Consider the following 16,060-nt stretch of genomic DNA (forward strand, 5'->3'; position numbering starts at 1 on the left):
GATTACAAACTATGGTATGCTCATACAATGGAATACTACTCAGCAAAACAAGGAATGCAACAAAATGGATGAAGCTCACAGACATGATACTGAACAAAAGAAGCCAGAAAAAAAGAATATATCATGCATGATCCCATTTATGTGATGTTCTAAAACAGGCAAAATTAAAGAGAACAGTGGCTTGCTAGCAGGGCGGGGACTGACTTGGAAGGTATACAGGGAACTTCCTGGGGAGAGAAAAGTGTTCTATATTATGTTTAGATGTGTGTGGGTTACACGGTCGTAACTGTACAGCTGAAATTTGTGCATTTCAATCCATATAAATTTTACCTAAAAGAAAAAAATAAATTATTGACTGGAGGATGGGAAATGGTATAAATGATAAAAGAGTAGTAACGTAATTTTTAAAGCTGGGGGATAGGTACAAGAGGGTTCATTACACTGTTTTGTTTATATATGTTTGAAATTTTCTACAATGAAGTTTTTTTTTAAAATAGAAAAAATATGTATAGGCCACAGAGTACTTCCAGGTATAAAAGAAAGGCAACAGATACATAACATAAAAAAACCAATTGAGATTCTAAAGGGTTAGAGGTCAGGGATCCAGTGATTCCTGTCAACATTCCCCACATTCAAAATGAAATACACTCAAACCTTTACCTGTAATTTAAATATTATGCTTATACTGTAAAACAAAGAGATCAAAATCAATTTTACTATCTACAGATGGAAAGGCATTCCTTATATGCACCTATATCCCTCAGCAGTCTACATTATCCCCAACATTAGATTATAAGGTTATTACCTTCAGGCAAAAACAACAATTAATAGAAAAGTGACTGCAATCATATGAATCATATATATAAGATTATAAATTCTTACTGGAATATAAAACAAGCAGCAAATGTTCTCATTATTGACCTAAGAATACACATAGGTACAATAAAAATTTAATGGCATGAATGTTAAAAAAAAAAAAAAAAAGGGAGGGCTAGAAAAAAAGAAATTTCTCTTTCTGCTGATGTCTAAATAGCAAAGACATGTTATGAGTTGAATCCAGTCAGCAGAGATATAAACCAGTGTTTATGAAACACAGGTTTCTTGTTGCTAAAAAGTATTTCAAAGGCAAGAAAAACAAAGGGTGCTTTTCCTCTTCCTTAGGCCTGAAGGTGTGTGTGTTTTGCTTACAGGGGTGGGGTTAAGAGTGGAGAAGGTGGGGAATCCTTTCTGTTCATATTAATTTGTCAGGCAAAACATACTATTGTTCCCTTGAGATTATACAAAACTGCAGAAGCACTGGGGTTTCTAAAAAAGTACTGTCCCAGTTCTTCCTCTTCTCAAAATCAGGAAGCTACCACTGTTCCCACAGCAAACAGTATAGAAAATAAAGCAAAACACTACAAAATTAAGAAACATGAGATTAGTCTTTAGGAGACTTTGTTGCCTTATCATCCTCAAATGCATCATAGCTGATAATTCCTTGAAAGATTAGTGGCTATTACCAGGAATCAAGGCAAACTGGATTTTGCAACACAGCAACAGCTGAAACATTATGAATGTAGGGGGTTTTTTTCTTCTCAAGTATCAGTGCCTAGTAAGGTTAATATATAACAACAGTTCCTAGTCTTCTCAATATAATATGGCATTACACCTAACCCCTCACGACTAAGCAAAGGACTGTCACTTGAGGCTGGAATTCTAAAATTCATTCTAAAAGCTACCCCTAAAATTACCTCAAAACAGCACAGCCAACCGAAATACACAAAACTGTGTTATCTCATGAGAGATTTTAAAATCTAAAATGCTCAAATATATTTGAATTACTCATGTTCCCACCACACTGTGTTGCTTTCACTCTGCTGCAGGAGCAAGAATACCACTCAGTTCCACATTCCCAGAGGTGGGGGCTAAAGGTCACTGGCAAACCCAGCTCTAGGCCCCTGTTTACACCAAAACTATAACAAACAAATTCAGCGAGAAACAATTTTAGAAATACAGAAGGCTGCTCCTTCTCAGACATAAATTGAGTACAGATTTGGAAAACCAACTCTAGTGGACTCTAAGTAGTTGCTACCCATGTATAATTCAGCATTTTATTATATTCTTTGATTGCCTCATATACTTATTCATTCCAATGAAACATGAGCTACTTAAAGGGAGTAACTTCTCTTTTGTGTGTTTAGTAAACACGTGTTGACATGATTTATATTTTTATTTGTTTCTCCAGAATATTCAGCCCTAATACATTTTTTAAAAATAACTTTATTTATTTATTTTTGGCTGCATTGGGTCTTCATTGCTGCACACAGCCTTTCTCTAGTTGCAGTGAGCGGGGGCTGCTCTTTGTTGCATGCGTGGACTTCTCATTGCAGGGGCTTCTCGTTGCGGAGCATGGGCTCTAGGCACACGGGCTCAGTAGTTGTGGCTCGCAGGCTCTAGAGCGCAGGTTCAGTAGTTGTGGCGCACGGGCTTAGCTGCTCCACGGCATGTGGGATCTTCCCGGACCAGGGCTCAAAACCGTGCCCCCTGCATTGGCAGGCGGATTCCCAACCACTGCACCACCAGGGAAGTCCAGCCCTAATACATTTTGATCATTTTCGAATTTTCAACATCTCACAGTATCTCTGATCAAATATAAGGATATAGAAATCTTACCTGTTAAAGATAAGTATATGTTAAAAATGTGCACTGCTAAGCAGAAATCCACACCTGAGAGTAGAGGCCTAGCAGAAAGCATTTGAGTGGAAGTAACTGAGGAACAGAAACAGTATCAGGTATGATCTTTCCTGTATGTAACTGGGATTCCATGAAGAGCTGCTTCAGGGTCCTCTGAGGTATAAGTTACCCTGTGACATAAGACAGCCTCTTAATGGTCTCTACTAATGCACAGCTATGGTTTAACCTTCTCCCCCAGGCTTACCATTTCTTGAAACCCTCTTCTAGAGAGCCTGGAGTAAAGAGAGGGTGAGGTTTGATGAACTTTACCTTGAGTAAGAGGCAAACAGACAGATGTCCACAGCACCTAAGGAAATTAGAAACTAACTTGGGACAATAAGATGCCATGAACTTCTGGGCTTCCCTGATGGCGCAGTGGTTAAGAATCCGTCTGCCAATGCCGGGGACACGGGTTCGAGACCTGGTCTGGGAAGATCCCACGTGCCGCAGAGTAACTAAACCCGTGTGCCATGAGCCTGTGCTCTAGAGCCTGCAAGCCACAGCTACTGAAGCCTGCACACCTAGAGCCCGTGCTCTACAGCAAAGCCACAGCAATGAGAAGTAGCCCCACAATGAAGAGTAGCCCCTGCTCACTGCAACTAGAGAAAGCCCACACGCAGCAACAAAGACCCAATTCAGCCAAAAATAAATAAATAAATTTATTTTTTTAAAAAATGCCATGAACTTCTAACTTCCCTATTTATAACACTTATTTAGACTCCATCACTATGAAAATAAAACATGAAATAAAACATGTCAATATCCCTATGTTAGTTACAGAATGAAAAGGCAAGAACTGAAAAGAGGACACCCTACACTGGGGTCAGCTTCAAAAGAAAAAAACATCCAGTAAATAATTGGTAATAACACTTTTAAAGAGGAGAGGACAGCAGACTGATTTCCTTGGATTTGTGGGAAGGATGGAAGGGCAGATCAGGGAGGACACCTGGCCAGGAAAGATAGCCCTGCAAGTTTTAACATGAAGCCAGTGAGATGCCCTAACTACCGAGTAATGGTGAAATTAAACTGACTTTCTTGGTAGGAGCCCTCTGTCACAAAGTGGTAAAAGATTTTTGCTACCTGAACATCTGGTGAAAAATCTCATTCAACTAGAAAGCAGCATATATAGTAAAAAATTTGCCTTGCTAATTGTTCTATCACCCAGATGGCAGAATAAGTAGAATTATAATTCTGAACCTAAGTTTGACCAATCAACTTAGGTTCAGAAAGAGAAACTGATCAGAAAAGAGGAAGTGGTGAGAGCCTCAAAAGAAAGCAACCAAACCAGGTAGGCTGGAAGAAGAAGGAACACAGAGAGAGCAGGCTTCAAACAGTGAAGAAGACAGGACTCAAGCTCAAGGTCTGAGATGGGAAAAAGTTCTCAAAAATGAAATCTGCCAATCCCACATTATCTGAGATAGAGGCAGAAAAGAAGGGAGGTATCTCAAGAGACTGGATGGAAAGGTCACCAATCAACTCAGACTTAGAAGGACATGCACAAGAGAACTAAATATATAAAAGGAAAGAAACCATTTTTTAGAAAGTGGCAACAATATATATAAGAAGCAAGCTGGAGCTGAAGCCCAGAATGTGCTAAGGCTTGCAAATCAGAGAAGGCACAGGTACACTCTTTGATGTAAATGGCATATTACTAATTAATATAAAGCAGAGACAGAAGAACATCTCAATTCCTGTTTTTTCTTCTATCTTTTCTGTAAAGAAAAACCATCTTGAGAGTAGAAAAAGACCACCAAATATGGGATTAATAGATCATGATACATAAGACTATCAAAAAGTACCTGGAATGAAATTATATACCTGGATGAAATTATATACCAGGAGAATCAAAGAATGTGCAGATGAGATCCATTGGTGACACTCTGTGTGTAAACTCAGACAAATCTCATGATTCTGATAATGCCAAATATATTAGCTTTTTATGTCTGTAGTAGCAATTTTCAAAATGAAAAAAGAGTATATTCTTCCTACCTTATACCAGAGCGATCTGATATGAAGTCCAAGGCAAGACTGCAGAAAAGGTTATTCAAAGAATAGTTTATGAGTTATTTAGGCAGGGCACCAAGAATCACTGGAAGCCATAACCAAACTATCTCATTTTCCTTTTTGAATATGGTTTGACCAGGGAATGCTATAAGCATAAATATATCTGGATTTCAGCAATGCATAAACCAGTCTCTCTTGATATCCTTGTTGAAGGTGAAAAATATGAATTCTATAAGTTAAGTGGCTTTAAGATAACTACACAACTGCACCTAGAGTGCAGGTAAGTCTAGAAGAAGGTTTAGTGATACGCCACAGGACCCCAGAGAAACCTGTCCCCTGCAACATGTTTTAGAAATAAATGACTTCGATGAGGACACTAAAGAGGACGATGATCAAATATGCAAATGACAGGAATCTGGGACGGGAAAGCAATTTCATATATGATAGGATCAACTTTTAAAGTAATTCTAATTGGCTGGAATAGGAGGCTAAATCTAACAGGATAAAATGTAATAAGGATAAATATAAAGTCATGCACTTAGTACTAACAACAGCAACAACAAAATGGCCCAATATATGTGAGAAAGACCAGGACTTAAAAAAAAAAAATTATTTGTGAGACAAGCAATGTAACATGGCTGCCAAAAATGCTGATACCAGGTTTCATCAAAAGTGAAGTCTGAGGGGCTTTCCTGGTGGCGCAGTGGTTAAGAATCCGCCTGCCAATGCAGGGGACAGAGGTTCGAGCCCTGCTCCGGGAAGATGCCACATGCCGCGGAGCAACTAAGCCCGTGCACCACGACTATGAGTCTGCGTTCTAGAGCCCGTGAGCCACAATTACTGAACCTGCATGACACAACTACTGAAGCCCATGCATCTAGAGCCCGTGCTCCACAAGAGAAGCCACCGCAATGAAAAGCCCACGCACCGCAACGAAGAGTAGCCCCCACTCACCACAACTAGAGAGAAGCCCATGCACAGCAACAAAGCCCAATGTAGCCAAACACAAATTAATTAATTAATTTAAATAAAAAAGTTATAGGGTTTCCCTGGTGGCGCAGTGGTTGAGAGTCCACCTGCCGATGCAGGGGACACGGGTTCGTGCCCAAGTCCGGGAAGATCCCACATGCCGCGGAGCAGCTAGGCCTGTGAGCCATGGCCGCTGAGCCTGCGCGTCCGGAGCCTGTGCTCCGCAACGAGAGAGGCCACAACAGTGAGAGGCCCGCGTACCGCAAAAAAAAAAAGTTATAGATAAGATCCCCTTACAGAGCACAGAGCATCACTGTCATCTAAATTTCTATCTCTGCACAGCAACAAATCTTACTAAATCATTCTACAAACACCTAGTGTTTTCCTACATTCCAGTTCATTGTCCTTACAGTATTACTCATACGTGAGGAAGCATAAATGAATTATTTAAAAATAGTAAAGATTACGTAACTCAACAGGGCCTACTACGTTTACGGTAGGTGCTTTATACAACTCTACCCTGAGTAGCTTAACTCTACTCCCCTGGAACTTCAAACTTCAACTTCAAACCTGGAAAAGGGACTGTTCGGTATGACCTCCAAACACAAGGAAGCAGTAGATAAAACAACACATCTGGATTTTATGCTGATGATGTCCTTGAAAGAGATATTGGTCATCTGACAGTCTTTCTTTATGAATACTGTTTCTGGCACTTTTTCCCAGATCTCAATACTGGGCTTAATGTTCTTTAAACACTTTAAGAAATGCTTCTAGGTATAAACCATTCTTCAGCAGTTAGGAGACCAGAAATTTGAATTGTTGTCATTTATTATGTACATCTCAAAGTTTACCCAAAAATGAAGCTCATTTCTTTTTTCCCTCCAAGTCTTTGTGGTGGTTGTTGTCGTTTTAAATATTTATTTATTTGGCTGCACTGGGTCTTGGTTGCGGCACACGGGATCTTTTTAGTTGCAGCACGCGGGATCTGTAGTTGCAGAATGTGGGATCTAGTTCCCTGACCAGGGATCGAACCCGGGCCCCCTGCATTGGGAGTGTGGAGTCTTAGCAACTGGACCACCAGGGAAGTCCCCCTCCAAGTTCTTGAATCTCCCTCATTTCTACCATGCTGAATTATTTGCCAATTACCACTTATTTCCTTCTATAAGCAATGTTTTTTATTTTCCTTTAACTTAGAAAGTCACTAAAAAACTTCTCATTTCTAATCTGTCTAGAAGCCTTACTTACTTTGGAAGCTGAAAAGTATCTGAGCAATATCAGATACAAATTTACTTCCAGAGAGCTTGTGAGATATTAAAAGTTTAGTCAAAGCAACCTGAATCAGCAAAGCCCGACCTCAGGAGATTTGCCAGATATAGGCCTGCTTTCTGTTTTTTTCCAACATTACAGGATTAGCTCCTACAGCCTACAAATCTCATTAAAACACTGCTAATTGAAAACATCACCTGTGGCATCATTAGTACCAGGCTCTTTCATTAAATTTCTGAAATCACCGACTCTTCCCATTTAGGTGATGGATGACAACCATGGGTTCTATATTCCAGGGAATCTGGCAGTTTTGAGATAAAAAAAATAGAGCTCCCATTTCAGTATTCAAAGATCTGATATCCAGCATCATATTATGACCTATCTGGGAAAACAACAATAGTTTTTTGTTCTTGTTTTCCTGTGACTAAGGGAAACCACGCTTAGCCCCTATATTGCCGAACCTCAAAGCTTCTTTTCAGGTCCAAAATGTCTACCAGTTCTTTTGTTTTTGTTTGTGTTTTTGTCTTTGTTTTGCAGTTAAGCTTCCCTCCCTCTTCACTAGCAAGAATCACTCACCGCCTCTGAGGTTCTTCTGCCTCGCTCATTCCATCCCCGCTACCAAGCCCAGCTAGCTAGCTTCAAAGCTGGACAATCTCCCTAGTCCCCCATTCCTCCCTGCAGTGAAAGACAAACACAGACATTTTTCTGTTTGTTAACGCTTTAACCACTAATGACTTTGGGGGAAATCCTAAAAGTATCAGAATACCAGTCCCATGAAATGGTAAAAAGACTTTAGCTATCCCTCTCCCCTTTATGCTCACAGTGGCAGGGCTTATGAAAATTTCTCCTCCTTCAGACCACATCTTTGAGGAAGGTCCTTTCTTCTAAAATGGCCAACATATTCCCTGGAGATGATGCAGTCAAAGCAGATCTGTTATTTGCTCCCCTCCTCTTGTAGACAGAAGGCAGATAGGTAGGTAGGTAGATAGATGAATAAACAGATGATAGAGAATTAATTTGCATTTCTAAGGATATGCAGAGCAAAAGACACCCAGTTCACTAAGCTTCAACCCTTCTCAGGAATGATAACTAGCTTTTTATCATTATCCTCCAATCTACAGCCAGAGTAACCTTTAAAAATGTAAATCTAAAATGTCCCTACTCTGTTTACAATGCTTCAGTGGCTTCCCAATGAAATCGTGATAAAGCACTAGCTCCTCAACACAGCACTCAAGGCCCTTCCAAACGACCCAGGTTACTTGTTCAGTCTCATCTCTCATTATACTCCCCACCTCTCTTTTCCCTCTTTAAAAGTTTCAGCTGACAAACTGTAGCTCTCTTCCCTTGCTCCCCTCCACTCCCACTCAACTACTACCATTGATTTTTTACATGTAAACTAGCACTTAATCCACACAATAACACTGTGGGGTAGGAGCAACTGTCTCCCCTCCTTATTTGCCAGTTGAAGAAACTGAGGATCTAGTAATTTGAGATGTTAAATAACTTGCCCATGGTTAAACGGCTAGTAAATAGCAAATATAAATCCAAGTTTATTTATCCATTCACTCAATATTTTGTGTGCACTTATGGGCCTGGCACTGTTTTAGGCAGAGAGGAAACAGTAAACAAATTTTATCCAAGTTTTATCCTTCTTTATTATCACTCAATGCCTGGCATAAAGCAGCACCTGTTCAAAACATTCCTGAGGAAAAAATGTGATCAAGAGCTCCTGTGCAACGCTCCGAAGATACTTCTAAAGGTGATGCACGCTAATACTCCGCACATGGCTATCTGTGCAATTCACACTAACAGAACGATAGTGTCAATTAACTGATTTCACAAAAAGGGCTCAAAGCTTTTGCAATGGTTGATTCCTCTGTCCAGAAGCTGAACTTCCAGAATTCTGCCTGCCTGGTTCGTTTTCATCCTTCAGGTCTCTGCTATACTGTCAGGTCTACACAGAGACATTCCTGGTCACTCTACCTAAAGCAGATTGTACGCATTTTCATCAGGGCACTTTTTTCTGAAATTTCCTTGTCTATATATCCGTCTATCTATCTATCTACCTACCTATCTATTTACTACTCCTCCCTCCATAAGAATGCAAACTCCAAAGAGTGCAAGGACCTCATCTGTCTTGTCATCCTAGTATTAACAAAGCCTGGCCGTAGTAGGTACTCAATAAATACTGTTTAAATGATTACAACAACAGTAATAATAGGAATAGTAATAATCCCATTAGAAAATCCAGGTCATCATAATTAGGTTACTCAGCAATGACTGGGTTATACTTGTGGATGAATAGTCCAGAAAATGCTGCTATCATTTATTATCAAATCTCTAGTGAGCACTTGGCTGTCTACCACCCCTGTGAAGAGCTTCTGAGTATTTGCATGTTACTTACAACTGCCTCCCCACATACAATTTTACTAATTAAATCTTTCATACGATATTTCTAAGCATCTTTCACTACCAAACCTACAAGCCTTGAAAGCATCTTTTCTTTTGCTCCTGATACAATGAACGCAAAATTCCTCCTCCTAGGAAAGGCTAATCCTTACCCACAGACTTACAATCCATGCATTCTCAATTCCCAAGAACTTTATTCCCTTGTTTGTCTCCATGCATGTACCATCAATCTCCCTTTATTGGATTATACCCATTAGCATATATTCACGTTTGAGTATCTCCCATCTTTAACAAAAAAAACTCTTCTCACATCTCCCTTCAACTACGACTACACTTTGTATCTTTCATAACTAAAATTATCTATATGTATTGAGTGTCCATTTCCTCATCTCTGATTCATTCCTCAAACCATGACAGGCTTTCACTCCCCATGGAAAGTGCTTGTCTTGGTCACCAATGACTTCCATGTAGCCAAACTAAAAGTCACTTCTCTGGGCTCACCTTACTTCGACTCTCAGCAGCATTCAACAGAGCTATAACTGGGACTTCCCCGGTGGTCCAGTGGGTAAGATTCCGAGCTCCCAAAGCAGGGGGCCCAGATTCGATCCCTGGTCGCATGCCGCAACTAAGAAGTCCGCATGCCACAACTAAAGATCCCGCATGCCACGACGAAGATCCCGCGTGCCCAACTAAGACCCGGTGCAGCCTAAATAAATATTAAAAAACAAAACCAAAAACCATAGCTGTAACTCCTACACTGGCTATTCTCCTCTCTGGCCTCCTGAATATCCTCTCCTAATTTTCTTCCTACCTCACCAGCAATGCCTCCTCAACTCCCTTGTGGCAACCCCTCTTCCTCCATAAAACCTCAGGAGTTGATTTTGGCTCTTCTCTTTCTACACTCCCAGATGATCTCATTAATTCCCATACACTTAAATAATACCTTATTCTGATGACTCCCAAACATATCTACTAGGTCCAGACTTCTATTTTGAACTCCAAATTCCATATTTAAATACCTATCTAACATTGCCTCTTTGATGTCTCTCAAGGATATCAAATGGGCCAGGTCCAAAAGAGAACTCTCAATCTTCCTCCAAACCTGCTCAGCCTAACTCCCCTCCCCCTAGTCCTCCCACCCTTGTACTGGATGCCAAACGATTCATCAGAATGCTCAAACTAGAACCCTTGAAGGAATCCTAGATTGATACTTTTCCCTTATCTCATGCCCATTAACAAGTCCTATGAATTTTTATCTGAAAAATGTATCTTGAACTCATCTTCCTTTCAGTAAAGTATAGGAATTAAGAGTGTAGGCACTGGAGTTAGACTACTAGAATTTAAATCACAGCAATAATAACAGCTAGCATTTACTGAGCATTTACTCTTTGCCTAACACTGTCCTAATTGTTTTATAATACGTATATTAACTCATTTAATTTTCATAAGAACCTCATGAGGTGGGTACTATTATTATTATTTCTATTTTAAATTAAAGCAACAGAGGTTAAGGAACTTGTCTAATCCTGATAGAACCAGAATTCATACTCCTAAATCTAGCTCCAGATCTCACTATGCTAGGTTGCCTCTTGGAAAAAGGAGACAAAAGATAGGGGGAGATCAGTTTAAAGCTAAGGCAACAGTCTGGGTAAGAAATAATGAGAATCTGAATGAGTAATGAAAGTAGGGACAAATTTATGAAATATTCAGGTAAGTCTTAAATAGAGAGTTATATCATGTTCAAGGACTGAAAGACTGAATATTATAAAGATGTCAATTTTTCCCAAACTGATCTGCAGATTCTATCCCACTCAATATCCCAACAGATTCAACTTGACAAGTTGATTCTAAAATTTTATCAATTAACAAAACCAAGAATAGCCAAGATACTCCTTAAGAAGAAAAAACATAAGAAATTTACCCTGTCAGATATCAAATATTATTTCGAAGTTTTTAGTAATTAAGACAGAATGGTATTGACTCAGACAAATTAAACTATTTCACGAATACAGAACCCATAAGCTGACCCCACATATACAAAAATTTGATTTATGACAGAGCTGATTATCACTGGTCAGTGAAAAAAGGACTGACTTTTTAATTAACAATGTTGGAAAAACTGGATATCTACATGGGGAAACATGAAACTGGATCCTTAACAATACCCAATACAAAATTCAAGGAAAAAAAACAATTCTGGGGGCTTCCCTGGTGGTGCAGTGGTTGAGAGTCCGCCTGCCAATGCAGGGGACACGGGTTCGAGCCCTGGTCCGGGAAGATTCCACATGCCACGGAGCAACTAAGCCCGTGCGCCACAACTACTGAGCCCGGGCTCTAGAGCCCACAAGCCACAGCTACTGAAGCCTGCACCTAGAGCCCGTGCTCCGCAACAAGAGAAGCCACTCAATGAGAGGCCCACGCACCGCAATGAAGAGTAGCCCCCGCTTTCCGCAACTAGAGAAAAGCCCCCGCGCAGCAACAAAGTCCCAACACAGCCAAAAAAAAAAACAATTCTGGGAGTTCCCTAGAGGTCCAGTGGTTAGGACTTGGCTCTCTCACTGCCATGCCCCGGACTCAGTCCCTGGCTGGGGAAATAAGATCCCACAAGCTGCATGGTGCACTCAAAACAAAAACAAAAACAAAGAAACTAAGTGGATTAAAGATTTAAGTGTGAAAAGCAAAACTGTAAAACTTTTAGAAGACAATATAAAAGAATAATTCTGGGGGCTTCCCTGGTGGCGCAGCGGTTGAGAGTCCGCCTGCCGATGCAGGGGACGCGGGTTCGTGCCCCGGTCCGGGAAGATCCCACATGCCGCGGAGCGGCTGGGCCCATGAGCCATGGCCGCTGAGCCTGTGCGTCCGGAGCTTGTGCTCCACAACGGGAGAGGCCACAACAGTGAGAGGCCCGCGTACCACCAAAAAAAAAAAAAAAAAAAAAGGAATAATTCTATGGCCTTAGAGTAGGCAAGAATTTCTTAGACATTAATGTCATATACCATAAAAGAGAAGACTGATAAATTATAATACACTAAATTAATAACTTTGGAACCAGTGACACATAAAATGAAATGATAAGCCATAAACCAGAAGATACCAGCTATACACATAAATGATAAAAGATGAGGATCCAAAATATATTTTAAATTCCTATAAATTAATATACAAAAGACCAACCCCTCTGCTCCCCACAAATAAAAACTTGAATATTTACTTCTCAGGAGACAACATAAATAACATAACATATGAAAAGGTGCTCAGACTCACAGGAAATCAGGAGAATACAAATTAAAACCACAATAAAATCCACACCCACTAGATTGACAAAAATTAAAATTCTGACTAAATAAAGTATTGGCTAGGATACGGAACAACCAAAACACTTAAAGTATACCAGGAAAAACAATTTAGTATTATTTTTTATGAAGAGGCACAAACTTCATAATCCAGCAATTCCATTATTCCTACAATCCCTCTGCCTGGAATAGATTCTCTAACTTTGCATGACCAAATCTTACTCTTGAGATACCACCTTCAGAAGGTAGAAGTAGTATTTCTATGTTCTGAACTCCTATAGCATTTTGTAAGTGTTTCTGGCATACCAATTTCTAGCCTGCATCATACATATTTATATTCAAGGCTTATCTTCTCTACCAAATTGTAAGCAAATAGAGAACAAGAACCTGCTTGATTAGTCTTTTAATCACCATAGCACTAGACACAGCACCTGCATAAGGGAGCATATGATAAAGACTCAAAGCTACAGAATCAAGCTGTACAAAACCTAGCACATAGAAGGCACTCAAATATTTGTTAAATGGGTGAATAAAAATTTGCTTAGTGACTAACTGAATCAACCAGGAATTGCTGTGTGCACCAAACATGAACTAGTGGTGAAATAAAAATGAGAACGCTGATTCGTGTATCCAAAGTCCCAAATGAATTTTTCTCCCAGATTCTAGCCTGATGATGCATAGTGAGTCAACTACCAGCTACAACTGGAAACTACTGCCAACAAGGCAGATAAAGAATGAGGGCAGGATAGGAGGAGGTGGAAAAAAGAAAAAGAAGGTAATAAAGTAGAATAAGTAAGGAATGGCAACATTATTGGATTGTAGGTCATCTTCCATAAGAATTATAAGAGGGCAAGAAAACTAAGAAAGCAAAGAAATATTTATAGGGGCTTCCCTGGTGGCACAGTGGTTCAGAATCCGCCTGCCAGTGCAGGGGATACGGGTTCAAGCCCTGGTCCGGGAAGATCCCACATGCCGTGGACCAACTAAGCCCGTGCACCACAACTACTGAGCCTGTGTGCCACAACTACTGAAGCCCTCACTCCTAGAGCCTCTGCTCCACAACAAGAGAAGCCACCGCAATGAGAAACCCGCACACTGCAACGAAGAGTAGCTCCCACTCCCGCAACTAGAGAAAGCCCATGCGCAGCAACGAAGACCCAACACGGCCAAAAATAAATAAATAAAATAAATTTATATACATATATAAAAAGAAACATTTATAGACCTTTAGTAACAAAACAACAAATGGGATAGGATGATTTTAAAGATGAGGAAAGCTAGCCAGCAATAGATCATGCAGTAGAGACTTTTTTACTTAAATTTATTATGCAGTATTTCAGACATATAAAAAGGTTTAAAAAAAAAAAGTATAACAAATACCTGTGTATACTCCACTCAGCTTAAGAAATAGAGCATTAACAGTTAAAGCCCTCTGTATACTTCCTCAGTTATAGCCCCCTTCAACTCTCAGAGGCAACAGTATCCTGAATTTGGAGTTAAACATTCTTATTCACTTCTTTATATTTTTACAGCAGTGCCATTTTTTTTAAAAGTAGTGGATAAATTTTGTGACAAAGGGAGGAATTTCATCTGTCCATCATAAGAGACTCTGAATGAAAGGGAAAGAAAAGGAACAGTTAGTAACGACTGATTAACTCAGGACAAAAAGATGAAGCTTTGGAAGATGGATAGGTGACAGCTGAAGGGGAAAAAAAGGAAAGTAAACAGTACTGAAAAAGCAGCACAGCAAAAAAGAAACACCAAAAAAGAACAAAAATCAGTGTGAATGGAGAGAAACAGCTGCCTCAGAAAATGCTATACTATTGTACTTGCCTTTGAAACAAAACAGAGTGAGAGTGAGTTCAGTTCATTCACTCAACAAATCAGCACAAACTATTTACTAGACACTCTTCTAAGGTACTAGGGATATAGCAGAGAACAGAACAAAGTCTCTGCCTTCAAGGAACATTTATTCTAGTTGGGGAAAGAGGCAAACAAATGAATAACACATCAAATACTGCAGAAAAGATAAAGAACAGAGAAGGCAGAGTGCTGGTGTGAGCGGAAGGACATGCTTGCTATTTTATGTGAAGGTAGTTAGAGAAGGCCTCTCTGATAAAGTGACATTTAGGCAGAAACCTAAAGGAAGTGAGGAATGTAGAAGACTATCTCAGGAAGAGTTACAGCAAATACAAAGGCCCTGAGGTGGGAGTGTGCATAGCATTTGAGGAACCAAAAGAAGGCTAGATGTGGCTGGGGTCAGCAGCAAGGAGAAGGGCAGACATGGACAAGATGGTCACAGAGGCACCACCACATGTGGAGCAATGCCAGAACTGAAGCTTTTATTCAAAGTGAGATGCAAAATCACTGGAGCGTTTCCAAGAGAAAAGTAACATGATCTGGTTTACATTTTAAGTAAGATAATCATATAATTTATCACTCAAACAGGGACACTGGTGAGTGAAGGAGGGTGCTATTGATAGTTATGTTAGGACAAAAGGCATTAAGAAGACTTTAATTTTTACAGGCTGCTGTGTGGAGCCAGCCTGAAGGGGTTCCTCTGGCCAAATCTGGAACAATTGACCAAAATATACAGTGATAGTAAAAGACTGCAATCTATTGAATAAAGTAAGAATCTATGAGGCGACACTGATAAAAATAAATAAGAAGGAAAAGCTCTTTTTTTAAAAAAGTGATTCAGTTATATATATATATATATATATATATATATATATACACACACATATATATATAAAATTTTTTTTCATATTCTTTTCCATTATGGTGTATCACAGGATATTGAATACAGTTCCCCCATCCTATATATAATAGTTTGCATCTGCTAACCCCAAACTCCCAATACTTCCCTCCCCCACCTCCCTCTCCCCCTTGGCAACCACAAGTCTGTTCTCTATGTCTGTGAGTCTATTTCAGTTTCGTAGATATGTTCATTTATGTTGTATTTTAGATTCTACATATAAGTGATATCACTTATTTGTGATATTTGTCTTTCTCTTTCTGACTTACTTTGCTTAGTATGATAATCTCTAGGTCCATCCATGTTGCTGCAAATGGCATTATTTCATTCTTTTTTTATTGCTGAGTAATATTCCATTGTATATGTATACGACATCTTCTTTTTTTTTTTTTTTTTGCGGTACATGGGCCTCTCACTGTTGTGGTCTACTCCCATTGCGGAGCACAGGCTCCGGACGCGCAGGCTCAGCGGCCATGGCTCACGGGGCCAGCCGCTCCGCGGCATGTGAGATCCTCCCAGACCGGGGCACGAACCCACGTCCCCTGCATCGGCAGGCGGACTCTCAACCACTGCGCCACCAGGGAAGCCCTATACGACATCTTCTTTATCCATTCCTTTGTTGATGGACATTTAGGTTGTTTCCAAG

At 40.0% G+C, this 16,060-nt stretch overlaps 1 protein-coding gene across 7 annotated transcripts in view; it reads right to left on the reverse strand.

The window, feature by feature from the left end:
* The window catches only part of TFCP2 (transcription factor CP2), a 51,128-nt gene that overhangs the window by 19,640 nt on the left and 15,428 nt on the right, over window positions 1–16,060 (reverse strand). Inside the window, exon 2 of one of the 7 annotated variants that reach the window (XM_033436287.2) lies at window positions 7,776–7,905. The exons of the other annotated variants lie outside the window; for them this stretch is intronic. The gene's annotated coding sequence lies outside the window, so the exon portion shown is untranslated. The remainder of the gene's footprint in view (window positions 1–7,775; window positions 7,906–16,060) is intronic. 7 annotated transcript variants of the gene reach the window in all.

This window comes from Orcinus orca, chromosome 11, assembly GCF_937001465.1.
Source record: "Orcinus orca chromosome 11, mOrcOrc1.1, whole genome shotgun sequence".
Taxonomy (NCBI): domain Eukaryota; kingdom Metazoa; phylum Chordata; class Mammalia; order Artiodactyla; family Delphinidae; genus Orcinus; species Orcinus orca.